The sequence below is a fragment of the Chrysemys picta genome, chromosome 20 (assembly GCF_011386835.1).
Source record: "Chrysemys picta bellii isolate R12L10 chromosome 20, ASM1138683v2, whole genome shotgun sequence".
NCBI classification, from domain to species: Eukaryota; Metazoa; Chordata; order Testudines; family Emydidae; genus Chrysemys; species Chrysemys picta.
In genome coordinates, this window is record NC_088810.1 from 6,492,627 (window position 1) to 6,509,004 (window position 16,378).

The window sequence follows — 16,378 nt, forward strand, 5'->3', positions numbered from 1 at the left end:
TTTCTAGATCGAGGCTCCCGGGAGATGTTGCTTAGCAGGGGTAGGACTCACAGGCAAAGGGCCCTGAAGTGTGGAACACTGTGGGGAGCCCTCTCACAGAAGACCTGAACTGAGGGCTGCGGGAGAACAGAGGTAAGAAGGATGGAGAATCACCAGAGATGTGGAGGCCCTAGAATGGGGCCCAAAAGAACTGGGGAACAGTGTGGTTGTTACCTCTCAGGAGCATAGGCGCCAATTCCGTGGGTGTTCTGGGGCTTCCATTAGCCAAACCTGGAAGAATGTACCTTGCAGCAGCACTGGCTTTGTCACATGCTTCCTCTCCACAATCACTTTTCCTGATCTCACAGCAGCCACTTCACCACCAGGTTCATGCCCCACAGATCAGGAGCAGGGCAGAGGGCTACTCTCAACATCACTGGGCTGCCCCCTTCAAACACACACGGCTTCTTGCCCTTCCCTCCTGTCACCCTCTCCATTGAATGCAATGCTGGGAAGTGCAATGCTGTCTCATTGAAACAGCATCCCCATGGCAGACAGAGTAAACCCTCCCTCTGTGTGTAAATACTGACACACTGGCAGGGATCTGAGGAGTGTGGGAACCAGCGCATAAATCCCAGTCGTAGCTCAAATCCCCCAAAGAAAGTTTTAATTTCTAAAATAACCCTTCCCTTTAACAAATCCAAGAGATCAGTTCCAGCCCTCCCAAATCTCCTCTTGCCCTCTCCTCCCTCATTTCCCTATCCAATGCCATCAATAGCAGTTTGTAAAGGACACTGCTGTACAACGCACAATACTGTAACTGAAGTGCTGTCTACCACACACAGCTGTACGGGGCTAGAAAGGGACTAAACTCCTTCAGGGAGTGGGGGAGGGCTCTTGTCTGATTCCCTGTGGGTTACTAGGACCATAATGACCATTTGCCATCTCTCCCCAGGACTAAGAATTTAGAATTAATAACTCAAACGCTGACGAAACCGGATTGGCTGACTTCAATGACGACACCTGCCATTACGTTTCCTGTGCTGCTGCTTCACAACTCTCCCACCAATCAAATGCTGACTGAAAATCATGAATCATACTGAATGGGCCGCTAGCTGATTACTAAAAAGAAGAACAGAAGTACTTGTGGCACCTTAGAGACTAACAAATTTATTAGAGCATAAGCTTTCGTGGACTACAGCCCACTTCTTCGGATGCATATAGAATGGAACATATATTGAGGAGATATATATACACACATACAGAGAGCATAAACAGGTGGGAGTTTATGAGTTTATGAGTTTTTAGTAGCTGATTACTGTGACAGTCATTGATTTTTTATGCTTTTTGATGTAACAGAGAGCGGAGGGACACTGAGCTCTGTCCCGCAGCTGCCCTGGGGGATGGCGAGCGCTTTGCAAAAATTAAAATAAATACAAATGCACAAAAATGTTCAGTAGCTGTTGTTTTTTTTACTTTTTAGTAAATTAAATTCCCTTCCAGGCTGGCATAGGATTTGCTCCACTGTAAACGCTTAAACTATTGTTATTCAATTCCCAACTCTTTGTAGGCAATGATTACTGTATGGGGGGAAAGAAACTCTGTTCTCCAGTATTGCTCCCTCTCCCTCCGTGAGGAAACCGGGACAGCAGCAGCACTGGGGAAAATGAATAATGGAGTGACACACAAACCCAGAAGAGCGGGAGGGAAGAGTATCTGTAAACTGAGCTACAGAACTACACTACCAGGGCTGTGAGTGAGAGAACATGTGGCAATTTTTCCTTTCAGGGTAGATGTTCCAGCGCATAATCCCTAAAGTCTAGAGGTGCCTCCTTGCACTCCATAGAATGATCCTTTTCCAGAACTGTTACACTCTTTTGGCCTGAACATCAGACTAGACACCACTCCCATTAAATCAACCCATAAACTGCACCTCAGTCTTGCTTCTTCAAAGGACACAGATTAGGGATAAATTCATATGAAGGTTTAATTTGTTCTAAGTTATTTCGGACTTCAGCCACTTCCACTGGCTTCTCAGCCTTATCCAGCCCAGCTCCCTACGTCCGGACTGTCACCCTCTATCCTTCATGTGAGACATAAAATCTTTTCCCCAAAAGACATTGGGGTTGGGCTTTGCAAAGAATCCTAAAGCAGTTAGGGGAGCTGGATACCTAACTTCCTTCGGTCTGTCTGCAAATCCCAACCTAGGGAACAGAATAATATTTTGCAAAGCAGATGGGAGCAGGGCTGCTCTTTTTGATCACTCCACTCACAACATGTCGACCGCTGCTGGAAATAAAAATGGCAGCTCTTCCTGAACCCCTCTCCACATTCGCATGACTCTACTGGATTGGGACTGTAAAAGCAGCCACTTCCACACAACCTGTTAGGAAGCTGTCAAAGCTTTGATCCATTTCCCCACCAGACTGCTGTGAGGGGACCCAGCCACTGGTTTCCATGTCTTTCAAACCTTCAGAGTCTGAACAGACATGAGCCCAGAGTTTGGCCTTGTCTTGGGGTCCTTATGCACACGCCCAGGTGCTGATCTATCTAGCACCCCCTCCTGAGAGTTGCAACCGGCGTCCAACCACCCCGTTGCTAGAATCAGTGCGGACTCCTCTGACTCCCCCGTAGCTTAAACTCACCCTCTTCCAGAATCCCACCGAAGATAGGAGCCTTCCAGTTTAACTCTCCCAGGGGGGCCACGATAAGGTGAAACATGTAACATGGAGAGTCAGACTTTGCATGGGATTCTAAAATACTATTGCACTTCACTTAAGCACAAGAAATACACACAGAGAGCAGATCATATAGAAACCCACAAACATCCTAAACACAATGCCCTTCACTCTGGCTCACCCTTCCCTTGGGAATCCTTTGGGGACCCATGCCTACCCTGTGTGGCTGTGTGCCCTCTAGCAGCAGGACAACATACAGGTGTATTAGTCAGCAACTGACTTTGCAGAAACAAATAGAACTCTTTCAGCTCTGGCGTGATTTCAGATGTAGCTAGCCAGGGTTCAGTCCCCCCGATGGCTCCTTCCCAGGTGAGTTTTGTCAGAAGAGATGGTCCATATGAGGATTGGAGCTGCAATGGAACTCGGAAAGTTGGGACGAGCTTTCGCAGCCAGGGCAGCTTTTAGCTCATGGTGATGAGGGTCTGATCACCATTATTAGACATTGTGGCTCTCTGCTCCCTCTAGTGGTGGCTGATTGTTGGTGACACTCCATGTATTTGTGATTTATACCTACAAGGTATCTTCGCACAAACAGGGCATTTTAAAGTGCCCTTTATATCAGGCCAACATTTTTCAAAAGTAACTAGTGATTCTGGGAAGCCCAAATTGACATGCCTTCAAAGAGAGCTGATTTTCACAGGTTGGATGCTCTGCAAAAGGCGTTTTGAGTTGTGCCCCCAAAATCACTAGTCACTTCTGAAAATACATTTAAATAATGATAAAACAAATGCCAAAGAAAAATCTCCAGGTGCCTCAACTCACCCATATCAATCAATTAAAGTAACAACACAGCCCTATTAGTCCCTCCCCAGAAAAGTGCCTTCAACCTTCCCCACAGCGGTTCCCCAACTATTTGTCATGACCCCAGGCATCAGCAGATAGAGGTGCAGCAATCCATTTTCCTCCGCACAGCATGACCTCGCATGGACGATGCATGCGAAGTCATGAGACATTGAGAATGCCATTTTGCTCTATGATGTGGCATCCTCCACACAGCAGGACCCTCCACATACCACACGTATGAGGTCATGCGGCATGGAAGATGCCATTTAGTAGAGCAAATTGGCATCGTCTATGAGGCGTGATGTCGTATGCAACATACATGTGAGTCATGCTGTGCTGAGGATGCCATTTTGCTCTCCAAACCTTAGAATCATAGGACTGGAAGGGACCTCGAGAGGTCATCTAGTCCAGTCCCCTGCACTCACGGCAGGACGTAGTATTATCTAGACCTTCCTTGACAGGTGTCTGTCCAACCTGCTCTTAAAAATCCCCAATAATGGAGATTCCATCACCTCCCTAGGCAATTTATTCCAGTGCTTAACCACCCTGACAGTTAGGAAGCTTTTCCTAATGTCCAACCTAAACCTCCCTTGCTGCAATTAAAACCATTGCTTCTTTTCCTAGCCTCAGAGATTAAGAACAATTTTTCTCCTTCCTCCTTGTAACAACCTTTTATGTACTTGAGCACTGTTATCATGTCCCCTCTCAGGCTTCTCTTTTCCAGACTAAACAAACCCAGTTTTTTCAGTCTTCCCTCATAGGTCATATTTTCTAAACCTTTAATCATTTTTGTTGCTCTTTTCTGGACTTTTTCCAATTAATCCACATCTTTCCTGAAATGTGGCACCCAGAACTGGACACAATACTCCAGCTGAGGCCTAATCAGAGCAAAGTAGAGCGGAAGAATCACTTCTCATGTATTTCTTAAAACACTCCTGCTAATAAATCCCAGAATGATGTTAGCTTTTTTTGCAACAGTGTTACACTCTTGACTCATATTTACCGGCTTTCTATGAGTGGGAAATGCAGGTCACAGTCTCTGCAAATGCACAGCAGGATCTGGGTAGAGGCATCCATGGTTATGTTCTCTGTCTGGATACCGGCGCAGGTGGAGGAGACAGGAGCAGTGTTGGCACTGGCGATGCGGTCCTTCCTAACCATAGCGATTATATTACGTCTCCTCCCACAAATTCCCTCTCAAACACCCCTGTTCGCTAGTTCCCCGTGGTTGCTTAGCCTCTGGCTTTTAAGGCCTTCTCTCCTAGGTCAGCCCTACCCCCTCGTTAATCACACAAGGGGAGGGTGATCACAAGGCTGATTGAGGCTGATCAAGGATGATCCAGGGGAAAAGGCTCAAACAGTCCTCAGACACACAATCCCAACTGACCCTGTAACTTAAATAACCTGAAAGAGAAAGAGAAATACAAACAGCCAAACAACCTGACTCACCCCAAGATGAGTACTCGCCCATTGTTCGTTCAGCAGGGAGATCACCTCACCCTGTCAAACTCCCCTGTTTGCAATCCCCAGCTGGCTAGTATTAATGTATTTCTCCTGAAAACGTCCCCATGAGGTAGGGATGTGCTGCTACCCTCATTTTGCGAATGGCAAACAGAGAGCCTATGTGATTTGCCCAAGGTCACACAAGAGCTCTGTAGCAGAGCAAAGAATTCAATTCCTGGTGAGGGCCCTAACCACTGGACCAGGCTTCCTGTCTAATGGCCTTAGAATGGGTCTGAGTTTAGCTCATTTGGTAGACCATCAGACTTTTAATCTGAGGGTCCAGGGTTCAAGTCCCTGGGCAGGGTTAGGAGGGATCATTTCCCCCTGTGGTATCCTTCAAGAGGCAGCCCTTCAGTACTCCTTGATATAAAGGGGGGAGGGATAGCTCAGTGGTTTGAGCATTGGCCTGCTAAACACAGGGTTATGAGTACAATCCTTGAGGGGGCCATTTAGGGATCTGGGGCAAAAATCTGTCTGAGGATTGGTCCTGCTTTGAGCAGGGGTTGGACTAGATGACCTGCTGAGGTTCCTTCCAACCCTGATTCTGTGTCACCTTTAGGCTCAAAAGGACCTTAAATTGTATCTTCATTGCAGAGTTAACTTGAGTTATGAACATGCAAGTTACACCTCTCGAGTGCGAACAGCCACGCTGTAATATCCCCCTCCCACTGCTATATCCACACTGACTCTGCACTCACCCCTGTGTGATGCTAGGGCTGCTGGGGGCACATCTCAGGGTTCTTTGACCTGTAGTAAGCTTCTTTTTGGATACCTTCCTAGTGAATTGCGGGATAACTTGTCTGCCCCTTCTTTGCACTCCAGGGGAACCATGTGAAGGCACTGGAGGATGAGCAGTACTTGAGTAGCCTGCGTCACTACAGAGACGTCATGTTAGCAGCTGGCGAGTTGCACTAACTTTAGCTTTAGCCTATATCTCATGACAGGCCAGCCAGCTCCAATGAAAAGCTCACTACACTCAAGGTAAGGGTATTTGTGTGTGGTCTGGACTTGAGTTGGGGCAACACTCAAGTGATAACTCAAGTTAGCTTTGCAGTGAAGACAAGCCCATGTAACTGTAATACAACAACAAGGGGTTATTCAATGAAATCGAATGGAGACAAATTCAAAATGGAACCAAAGATCACATAATGTGTAATAACGAGGGCTCTCAAGCGATTACAAAAATTAATCACAATTAATCGCACTGTTAAACAATAACAGAATGCCATTTATTTAAATATTTTGGAGGTGTTGTACATTTTCAAATATATTGATTTTAATTACAACACAGAATACAACGTGTACAGTGCTCACTTTATATTTATTTTGTATTACAAATATTAGCACTGTAAAAAACTGTCCCTCCCAGTCCCACAGCCCCTCACACTGCAGGAGGGGGCCCCTCAACCCCCAGGTTCAGAGGGGACAATGACCCCTCCCCATGAGGGGAACAGGGCCATGGGGGTGACACCCACCAATTCTGGGGGAGGGGCCGTGCCCCACTGTCCACGTGGTTGTCTCCCTCATTTGCTCCCCCCACCCCCGATTGTGTGGAGAGGAAGAGGGGAGGGAGCTGCTCCCTGGTGCCCAGCCCTCGGGCTCTGAGGGAGCAGAAGAAAGAGGCTGTTCCAGTGCCCCTCCCCCACTGATGCTGCCTCCAGGCTGGACGGTGGGGGGGCTGTTCCAGCGCCCCTCCCCCTGCTGCTACTGAGGGAGGGCCGCTTCTGGCTGTTAGCGCCTCACGCTGTCTCCCCTCCATGCCCGCCTGTGTGCGCACACGCTGCCTCCTCCCCCTCTCTTCTACCCCCACTGCCGGCAGCGCGAGCCCGTCCTGCCACACACACACAGCGTGCGCTACTTCCTCGTGCCGGGGCCGGGGGGCTGAGGGGGAAGAGGGTGAGAGAAACTGGGTGCGCGGGCCTGAGGGCAGCGCTTCTATATCCTAGGAAATTTCCCCAAATCTGGGAATTTTTGAGTAAAATGTTTCAATTTGGGAAATTGGAAATTTTCTTTCAAAACCTAAATAATCCTGGGAAAATTTCATAAAAAGTAAATATTTGTGCTTCTTTTAAATTTCCTTCAAAATGCGTTCTTCCATTGGTGAATATTTGTCACGTGATTTTCATAATCAGGCTGTGCTGCTCTCCTATTGGTGATACTTCAACGTACTATATCATGACGGCACAAGTGAAGTGACAAGTGCGCACATGCACTCACAACAAACCAACCTCAGCAACAGCTGGCTGACGGGTAATGAGGAGATGGTTATCAAATGTATCTTCTAGGTAAGGTTTCTTCCAATAATTAAATATATTGCAATATTTACTGATTATGATTAATTTCTTGATCGGTCATTAAAACTCTAAAATTTTGTATTTCTTCCTTGCAGTTCGACAGAGAATGAGGACCAGAGCGTTTGGCTGTTCACAAATTTGTAACAGCACCTTCCTCCAGGCAAATATTAAACATCTTGGCCTATTGTGTTAGGTTATATTATGTTCCCTTCTTTGATTTAAATATAAACTGAAATATACATTAAACTAATTATCGCATTCCATTATTTCAGAGATCTCTTTCCATTTTTTAATCTAACATAAAGGCTGGTGAGAAGAGGAAGAGGACTGCAGGAGTAGACAAAGATCCTTCCACATCTAAACAAAAATGAAACGAAAACAATGGGAGAGCACCCCCAACAGAGTATTGAAGACTCGGGGAGAACTTCCACCAAAAGAGAAGCCATATACTTTGAAAAAAGCCTTTCAAGACTGGTGGCTTCAAGAAGGTAAATACAAAGACTGGCTGCGGAAAGTAGAAAACAATTGTTTTTTAACTTATTGCAAATGTTGTGATATAAAAATCTAGGCAGGTACTAGTTAGTTAGATAAGCACGCTAATGGTAAAAAAACATAAACAAACGGTTGAGACAGTATCTAATACAAGGAAAATTGATGATATGTTTAATAAACAAGCTTGTGAAATTAAAAAAGCACAAAAATTTGAAGAGCAAGTTAAAAATGCAGAGATTAGAATGGCCTGTTACTTTGCTGAACACAATGGCTAGGTCTACACTACGGGGGGAGGGGAGGTGTCAACCTAAGATACGCAACTTCAGCTACGTGAATAGCGTAGCTGAAGTTGCGTATTTTAAGTCGACTTATCTGGCTGTGAGGACAGCGGCGAGTCGGCCGCTGCCGCTCCCCCATCGACTCCGCTTCCGCCTCTCACCGTGGTGGATTTCTGGAGTCGACGGCAGAGCCATTGGGGATCAATTTTATCGCATCTACACTAGACACAATAAATCGATCCCCGATAGATCGATCGCTACCCGCCGATCCGTGCCCAATGTCAGTATTCAACCTGTGGAACACTTGACTGAAGTCGTTAAAAAATGTTTCCCTGATTCCAAAATTGCTGAGGCTGTAACATTAAAGAAAGATAAATGTACTGCTATAATTAGCAATGTTTTGGTGCAAACTGAGACTGAGGAACTTGTAGAAAAATTGAAAGTTAATGAATTTAGATTATTCAAGTCACATAGCTCAGTGATGGGGGCAGGTAAAGTGGGGTACAAACCCCTGGTAGTACCTCGCCATCCTGATAAAGGCCTGGACCTGCTTCTTAGTCTGGGGAATGGGCCAATCTCTGATCATCTCCACCTTGACCGGCTCTGGGTTTGGGCAACCGCGCCCCACCTTGTGGCCCAGGTACGACACCTCTGCCATCTCCACCTTACACTTTCCAGCTTTTACTGGCAGTCCTGCCTCCTTGAGGCAGCCCAGCACTGTCTTCACCTGGGACACGTGTTCCTCCCAGGTTTGGCTAAAGACACAGATATCGACAATGTATGCCAGGGTCAAGTTCTCCATCCCCCTCAATAACCGACCCACCTGGCGGTGGGAGGTGGCTGACGCCCCCTTGAGGTCGAAAGGCAGGACCAGGAACTCAAAGAGCCCCAAAGGGGTGGTGAAGGCAGATTTCAACCTGGCATCTGGGCCCACAGGCACCTGCCAGTCGCCCTTGGTGAGATCCATTGTAGAGAGGTAATGAGCCCCCGCTGCTTGTCTAAAATCTCACCAGGCCTAGGCATGGGGTAGGCATCGGATGATGGCATTAAGCTTCTGATAGTCCCCACAGAACCAGATTGACCCGTCTTTCTTGGGGGCCAGCCCCACGGGCGAGGCCAATGGGCTGTTGAACGGCTGCATCACCTCTAAAGCCAGCATGTCCTTGACCTCTCTCTCCAGGCTCTGGGCTCTTCTCCAGTGACTCTGAATGGAGGACACTTGATGGAAGGATTGGCTCCCATCTCAGGGAAGAACAGGGCCTACACTCCAAAGGGGTCCCGGCCCAGCCCGCTCTTCTCCGCTTCCTGCCCACCGCTCTCTCTCCTGTGGGGGCAGAAGCTGGGTCTTGCCAGATCCTGCAGCAGGGCAGGCTCTGATGGCAGCCAAGCTCTCCCCTCCCCCACCTCTTCCCCAGAGCGTGCCGCGTTCCCGACCCTCCCACTCCTAGTGCTTCCCCTGCCGCTGAACAGCTGATCGCCCGCACGAGGGAGGGGGAGGGGGAGGAGTGGAGCCGCAGTGCGCTTGCTGTTCAGAGGAGGAGGTGTAGACGAGGCGGGGATGGGGCCTTGGGGAAGGGGCTGGAATCGGGGCATACCCCCTCCCGCCCCCTGCCGTGAGCCACTCAGGGTAGGGAGCTGGGAGCACCCCCACGACCCCAGCCCACACACCCAGCCCCCTACCCTGACTCCTGCATCCCCTCACACCTCCACCCTGAGCACCAAAAGGGAGCTCCTGCACCACCCAACATTCCCACCTGCAACCCCTCACACCCCCAGCCTTCTGCCCTGACTCCTGCATCCCCTTCATACCCCCAGCCCTCTGTCCTGACTGATACCAGAGACCTCTGTGTTCCTGGGGAACCAGGGTGCAGTATCCAGCCAGACTCATCAAAGACACCCTCCCCCAGCCTCTGCTTAAACCAAAACCCATCAGAAAAAGAAAACTTGCAGAGAGCAGTGAAGGGTGTTGGGAGACACACCTAGACCCCTCCTGACAAGGGTGACAAGATGAAGACATCTCCATTAGCATACAGAATGGAGAGCAGAGACAACTCCCCTAGCCTCATCTGCATGAAAGATGGGACAGGAAGACATCTCAATTAGCATAAGAATGGAGAACAGAGAACCACACTGAATTCTGGGACCAGAAAAAGCAGGGAAGCACTGCATCCTGGGAATCTCTGCTCCAGATGCTAATGAACCTACGCCTGCACACACCCAGCTCAGCAGTGATCAGAGCAATTCTAGTAATGAATCCTTGATTGATATCCAAATAGTGAAGCAGCCTAGTTGCTTTGTGAGCTCCCTGGAAGAAAAACCACCCAGAGCCCAGAGTGATCAGCTCCTATTGTCTAGTCTAAAGAAAACCCTTGAGTCATCAGCTTACCTATAAACAAATCTAGTGTTCTCCCTTCAACCATTGTAATTTCTCTACAAAAATCCCTACTCAACCTCTAGTCAGGGTTCTGATGCTTAGATCCACACTATGCATCAGTTCCACTGGAACGTCATCTTCTCCTGACTGATCGTGCTGGGGGCTCTGCCCGTCTCCAGCATTCAGGACCCTCCACTACCACCATCACCTGGGAACCCCGACCAGTTCAAGCCTTGTGGAGTGGGTGAGACCCCCCCTCTTTCTCTCTCTTTCTCTGTTTTCCTTTCTACCGTAGGTATTAACAATAAATAACTTCTATGGTTAAGTTGGTTGCTTCTCTCTCTCTTGCTGAACTTTACTCGTTTGTGTTTTTAGCTTCCCCCATTCACTCTACAGCAATGCTTCTTTTACCTAAGCTAAAGATCCCTGCAGCGCCCAAAATACTGTGGGGTTTGCTCATGGAGTAGGTTACTGCCAGTACAATTGTGTTGGGGGAGTGGGGATAGGGACGTGCTGAATTTGGGACGCAGAAGGGTAACAGCTTGAAAGTGCTGCTTGACCCAGTCCATGGAGCCCAAGGGCATATAAGGAGAGACAGCTTGAAAGTGCTGCTTCCTCCAGCCCAGTGAGTCCAGAGACATATAAGGGGTCAGCTTGACCGTGCTGATTGACCCGGTCTGCTCAGACTTGCTCTGTTAATGTACGTATGGGTGTGTGGGTGTTCATCCGGTTCTGGGGTGGGAGTAACCCAGCCCTAGGGACCCTAGGTCCTGCAGGATAGCTCCATTGGGAGGGGACTTGCAGAAGGGAGAAGTAGAGCTCCATATGTAAACACAAGTGACACAAGCAGTACATTGACAGGATTACAGAACCCCCTTCCCCAGAGGAGTAACCCAAATAAATGAGCATACCCCAAAGTAATGGGCACATCTGGTAACATGACTCCTGCATCCCCCTCACACCCCCAGCCCTCTGCCCTGACTCCTGCACCCCCCACACATACTCAGACCCTGCACCCCCGCTACCCCCCCAGCCCTCTGCCCTGACTCCTGCACCCCCCACACATACTCAGACCCTGCACCCCCGCTACCCCCCCAGCCCCCCGCTCTCACTCCTGCACCCCCTCACACCCCAGCCCCCTGCCCTGACTCCTGCATCCCCCCCACACACCCAGCCCTCTTCCCAGACTCCTGCACTCCACACACACACACCCCCAGCCCCCTGCCCTGACTCCTGCACCCCTCAGACACACCCAGCCCCCTGCACCCCTCACACCCCCAGTCCTCTGCCCTGACTCCTGCACCCCCTACACCTCCCAGCCCCCCTGCCCTGACTCCTGCATCCCCTCAAACTTCCCCAGCCCCTCCACACCCCATGCCCTGACTCCTGCACCACCCACATCCCCACCTCCACCCTGAGCATCAAACGGGAGCTCCTGCCCCCCCCCCCATTCCCATCTGCAAACCCTCACACCAAGTGGGAGCTGCCCCAGGTAAGGACTCCACACCTCAACTTCCTGCCCCAACCCTGAGCCCCCTCCCTCACCCTAGCTCCTGGCCAGACCCTGCACCCCAACCCCCAGCCTGCTCCTGCATCCTAACTCCCTCCCAGACCCTGCACCCCAGCCCTGTGCTCAGTGCACCCCCACCCTCAGCTCAGTGCAGAGAGACACGAAGAGAATGGGCTAGAATGAGGGAGAAGGTAGATAACCACTCTATGTGGGCAGGGGTGGGGGGGAACAACCCCCTCCCCAGCCTTGCTGTGCTTGCAGTTTATCCCCAGCCCCTCCAGTGCTCCAGGAACCAACCCTAGCTCCTGCCCCACTGTGCTCATCTTGCCCCTGGCCCCTCCCTCGCTGCAGCTGGGGACCAATCCTCCCTCCCCCCCACACCGTGCCCCGCTGTCAGGGGGGATAAAAAAAAATAAAAAACAGATTTTTTTAAATTTAAATCGAAGTTTTTTAGGAAAAAACTATCTAATGATACTTTTAATTAAGATACATTATATCTCATCATGGAATAGTGATTATAAATTATAATTCTACAGTATGAGACAATCTATTTGTGTAATGTTTAAGAGAAGTTTTATAAATGAGTTCCAATAGTTCATGGATTAGGGACCCAATTTTGGGGGGTTCCAGGGGCTTCTGTACAGATTTTTTAGGTTAATCTTTTTATCTACCTAATGGGACTCAGTGCTCAGTCCAGAAGATACCATCAGAGATGCTTAGCTTTGCAGGTCTCAAACTGTGGATTTGTGTCTCCACAGGTAACATGCTTGTTACCTCCCAGTGACTTCATAAATATCTGCTTCAATTATCTTTGGTAAATGAAATAACCAAACAATCATTCATTTTCTGATATAGCTGTAAAACTCACCAAAATAAATCACTCTTTAAACATGTATAGGGTGTACCTTCTAAAAATGAAACCTACATCTATCTCTGAGTTGTGAAGACTATGTATTAAGGTTATAACAACCAACAAGAACGCACTTTTATGTAGAAAACCATGATTAAATCAAGTCTTCCTGACTAATGATTTAAATCAAATCCTCCCTGCCCACTGTGCTCTTGCTCCTGACCCCTTCATTCCCCACGGGGGCCCACAAAAAGTTAATCTGGCCCTGGGAGATCCACTGGGGGTCTTCCCCTTCTCCTCCCAATCATCCCTTACCAGGCCCAGAGGACCCCTCACTCTCCTCCCATACAGCAGCTTGAAAGGGAAGAACCCTGTGGATTCCTGGGGCACTTCCCTGTACCGCAGGTGGGGCAGCTACTTGTCCCAGTGCTGCGGATGCTGGTTCATAAAAGTCCTCAACATCATCCTCAGGGTCCCATAAAATCTCTCCACAGGCCTGTTGGACTGAGGGTGATATGCAGCGGCCCAGGTGGGCCAGACCCCACATTTCTCCCACAAGCCCCAGAGCAGGGCTGACTTGAAATTGGACCCCTGATCTGTAAGGACCTCGCTGGGAACCCCAACTCTGCTGAAGATGGTCAGCAGCACGTCTGCCATGGTGTCTGCCTCGGTGGAGGACAGAGCCACCACCTCTGGGTAGCGGGTGGCGAAATCCATCACCACCAGGATGTATTTCTTCCCCTAACAGGTTGCCTTACTGAGGGGCCCCACTATGTCCATAGTCACCTTCTGGAAAGGTTCATCTATGATGGGCAGGGGTCTCAAAAGAGCTTCACCCTTATCCCGGGCCTTCCCCACCCCCTGGCAGGGGTCTCAGGACCTGCTGGACTGCGTCACAGACTCTGGGCCAGTAAAAGTTCTGCAGCAGCTGCTGCCTTGTGCACTGGATCCCCTGGTGTCCTGAGAGAGGGACATCGTGGACCAGGTACAATAACCTGCAGCAATACTTCTGGGGCACCACCAGCTGCCTCCTGATTCCCCACAGTTCTACTTCCCCTTGGGGAGCCCATTCCCGGTACAGGGATCTCTTCTCCCACAGGACTCTGTCCCTGCAGCCTTCCCCAAGGGGGTTTGCAGCGCTGTGCCAGCAAGTTCCCTCAGCTTCTCCAAGGAGGGATCCTTCTGCAGCTCGGTCTGTAATTCAGCTGCTGGGGAAGGGAGTGGGACCTGTTCCCTCTCGTTGGCTGGCCTGGGGTCACAGCCCCGCTGAGCCCTGTCCCTGGTAGCTCCATCCCTGCCATGGAATCACTTCCCAGCAGCACCTCTGGACAAGGCAAACCTGGTTGGCAGCCGTCCTGCCCTGCCTGTGTGTCCCCCAACTCAGCTGGGGTCTCGGCTCCCACCATGCTCAGCGCTGCCCTTGCTGTCCCAGTGGGAGCAGGCAGCGAGCTCCCTGCATTGGTCACAGCATCAGAGCCTGTGTGAGCCCCCTCTCTGGTGTGCAGGGGGGCGGGGAGCATCTCTCCCTGCCACTCAGCCCCAGGGGTTTGGTTACAGACAGGCGGGTATCCCAAGCTTAGCAGCTCCTCCCCCATGCCAGCCATGTCATTTGCATTTTCACTGACAATTTCAGTCTCAGCCAGTTGGTTCCCTGGATTCAAATTCAGATCCTCGGCTGTTACAGGAGCAGGGCCTGGATCCTGTCCCAAAGAGAGACAGTCATCTCACAACAGGACTTCACAGCCCATATCTTGGAGAACCCTAACTACCAGCCAGCCCGACCCCTCCTGTGTCTGCACAGGGATCTGGGCCATACGCAGAGCGAGGGACTTCATCCCTGGGACCTTCACCCAGGTCACACAGCCCCTCAGCATCTGGTGAGGCTGCACAACCCAGAGCCTGACAACAGTTCTCTCTGTCCCAGGGTCTCACCACCCCAGAAACGTCTCCCCATTGACCACCACCTTCCGCTCCCACTGGGGGTCTGAGGGGCCTGAGCCCAGGAGAATACAAACAGACATATAGGCTGGGGTCAGGAGTGGAAGCCTGTCCACTACCCCACCCATCTGGCTGACAGCATCTTGGGACCCAGCAAGGGAGCTAGATACCAGGGCTTTTCTGCAGGGTCCCACTGGTTCAAATCGCCAGCCTGCTCAAAGGCAGTGCGGTGGGCATCCACACACCCTGCCCCTTAACCAGGGGCAGCAATTTAGTATCGAGGTTAGTAACAGCATAAATATCAGTGATCCCCTCCTCACGTCACGTAGCTTTATACATATCAGGGCAATAAACCAGTGAATGAGAATGATGTTGGGGCAGATGTGCAGTTCATATAAATTTGCCATAGTTTCATGGGAATCAACGGGGCCATGTTCCCACTGCTGTAAAATGTCCAGAGAAGCACTGGAATCAATACACCACATCCCCAGATGCTATAAATTGTCCATGGCCCCAATAGGCTGATGGAATATCTGCTGGAGCCCTATAGGTGTTACCACAATACACATAATAAACATTCCCCCTTTTGCAGGAATCTGGTAGCGTAAAGACCGGCAACATGGGTGCCGGCAGCTTTGACGACAACAGTGTAAGTACCACAGATTACCTCTCCATGCTATGTAGCTTCACACACATCAGTGAATGGAGCCCGTTATAGCTAGTTTCATGTCTGGTAATGTTTGCTTTTGAGGAGCATTGACTGCATTTGTCCATGTTGTGAACGCAGCATGGAAAGTCCACCAACTCCACAGGGCTTATGAAAATCTCCAGAGGCTTATAGGAGATTGACTTCCTCTCCCACAGTCTCTGGGGTTGCAATGAGGCATGCCAGAAGGGGCTTATTCATATCACCCGGAAAGCATTCTGCTTGGAGCTACTTCAGGTGGTCCCCAGGTGAACACGTCTTTGGGCGGCTTATATGAGATTTCCAGGGTTGATGGGAGGTTGTCATCTCCACTATTCCGTTGGGCACCCCTGTATTATCCTGACAGACAGTCTTGCACATCACCCACAAGGCATTGCACATGGAAGATATCCCAAGAGTTTTGGGACACATACGCACCCCACTGGGGGCCTCATGAGAATTTCCTGTGGCCTCCTGGGAAATCTCTCACAGGAGATCCTTCTGAAATCACATGGAATGCTCTGCTCTTGGCAACAGTCCTAGGAACTCAGGGTAAATTGTGTCTTATCAAGAATAGCTTGGCTGAATCCTTTGCTATTAGATTAAATTTACATCATGTCTTCTGAGTGGGAATAACATGTGGCTTGTTTCTTGCGGAATAATAAAGGAGACCCAGATATCTGTGAATAAGAAACCTACTTCGCTGTGAGGGGATCTCAGCATAGTATAAGAGCTAAAGTGTTAGAGTAGCACCAAGGAGATATTACCTATGTCTATGGCATTGATCATGCCAGCACTGGAATAGTGGGCATTTTGGGGCCCGTTCGTCTGTTCCAGCCCCGGGAGGGTCATCAGGGTAGATTGGCCTATTGGTCTGATCTGGTGTGGCTATTCTGAAGTTACTAAATGGTACAACCTCTGCTACTGGTGGGGAGTTGAACAATGTCCCTTTCT

The 16,378-nt window shown here is 49.8% G+C and overlaps 1 long non-coding RNA gene across 1 annotated transcript in view; it reads right to left on the minus strand.

Moving 5' to 3' along the window:
• LOC135976848 (uncharacterized) overlaps positions 1 to 16,378 on the minus strand; it is a 1,653,704-nt gene that overhangs the window by 1,037,867 nt on the left and 599,459 nt on the right. The gene's annotated exons all lie outside the window — the stretch shown is intronic.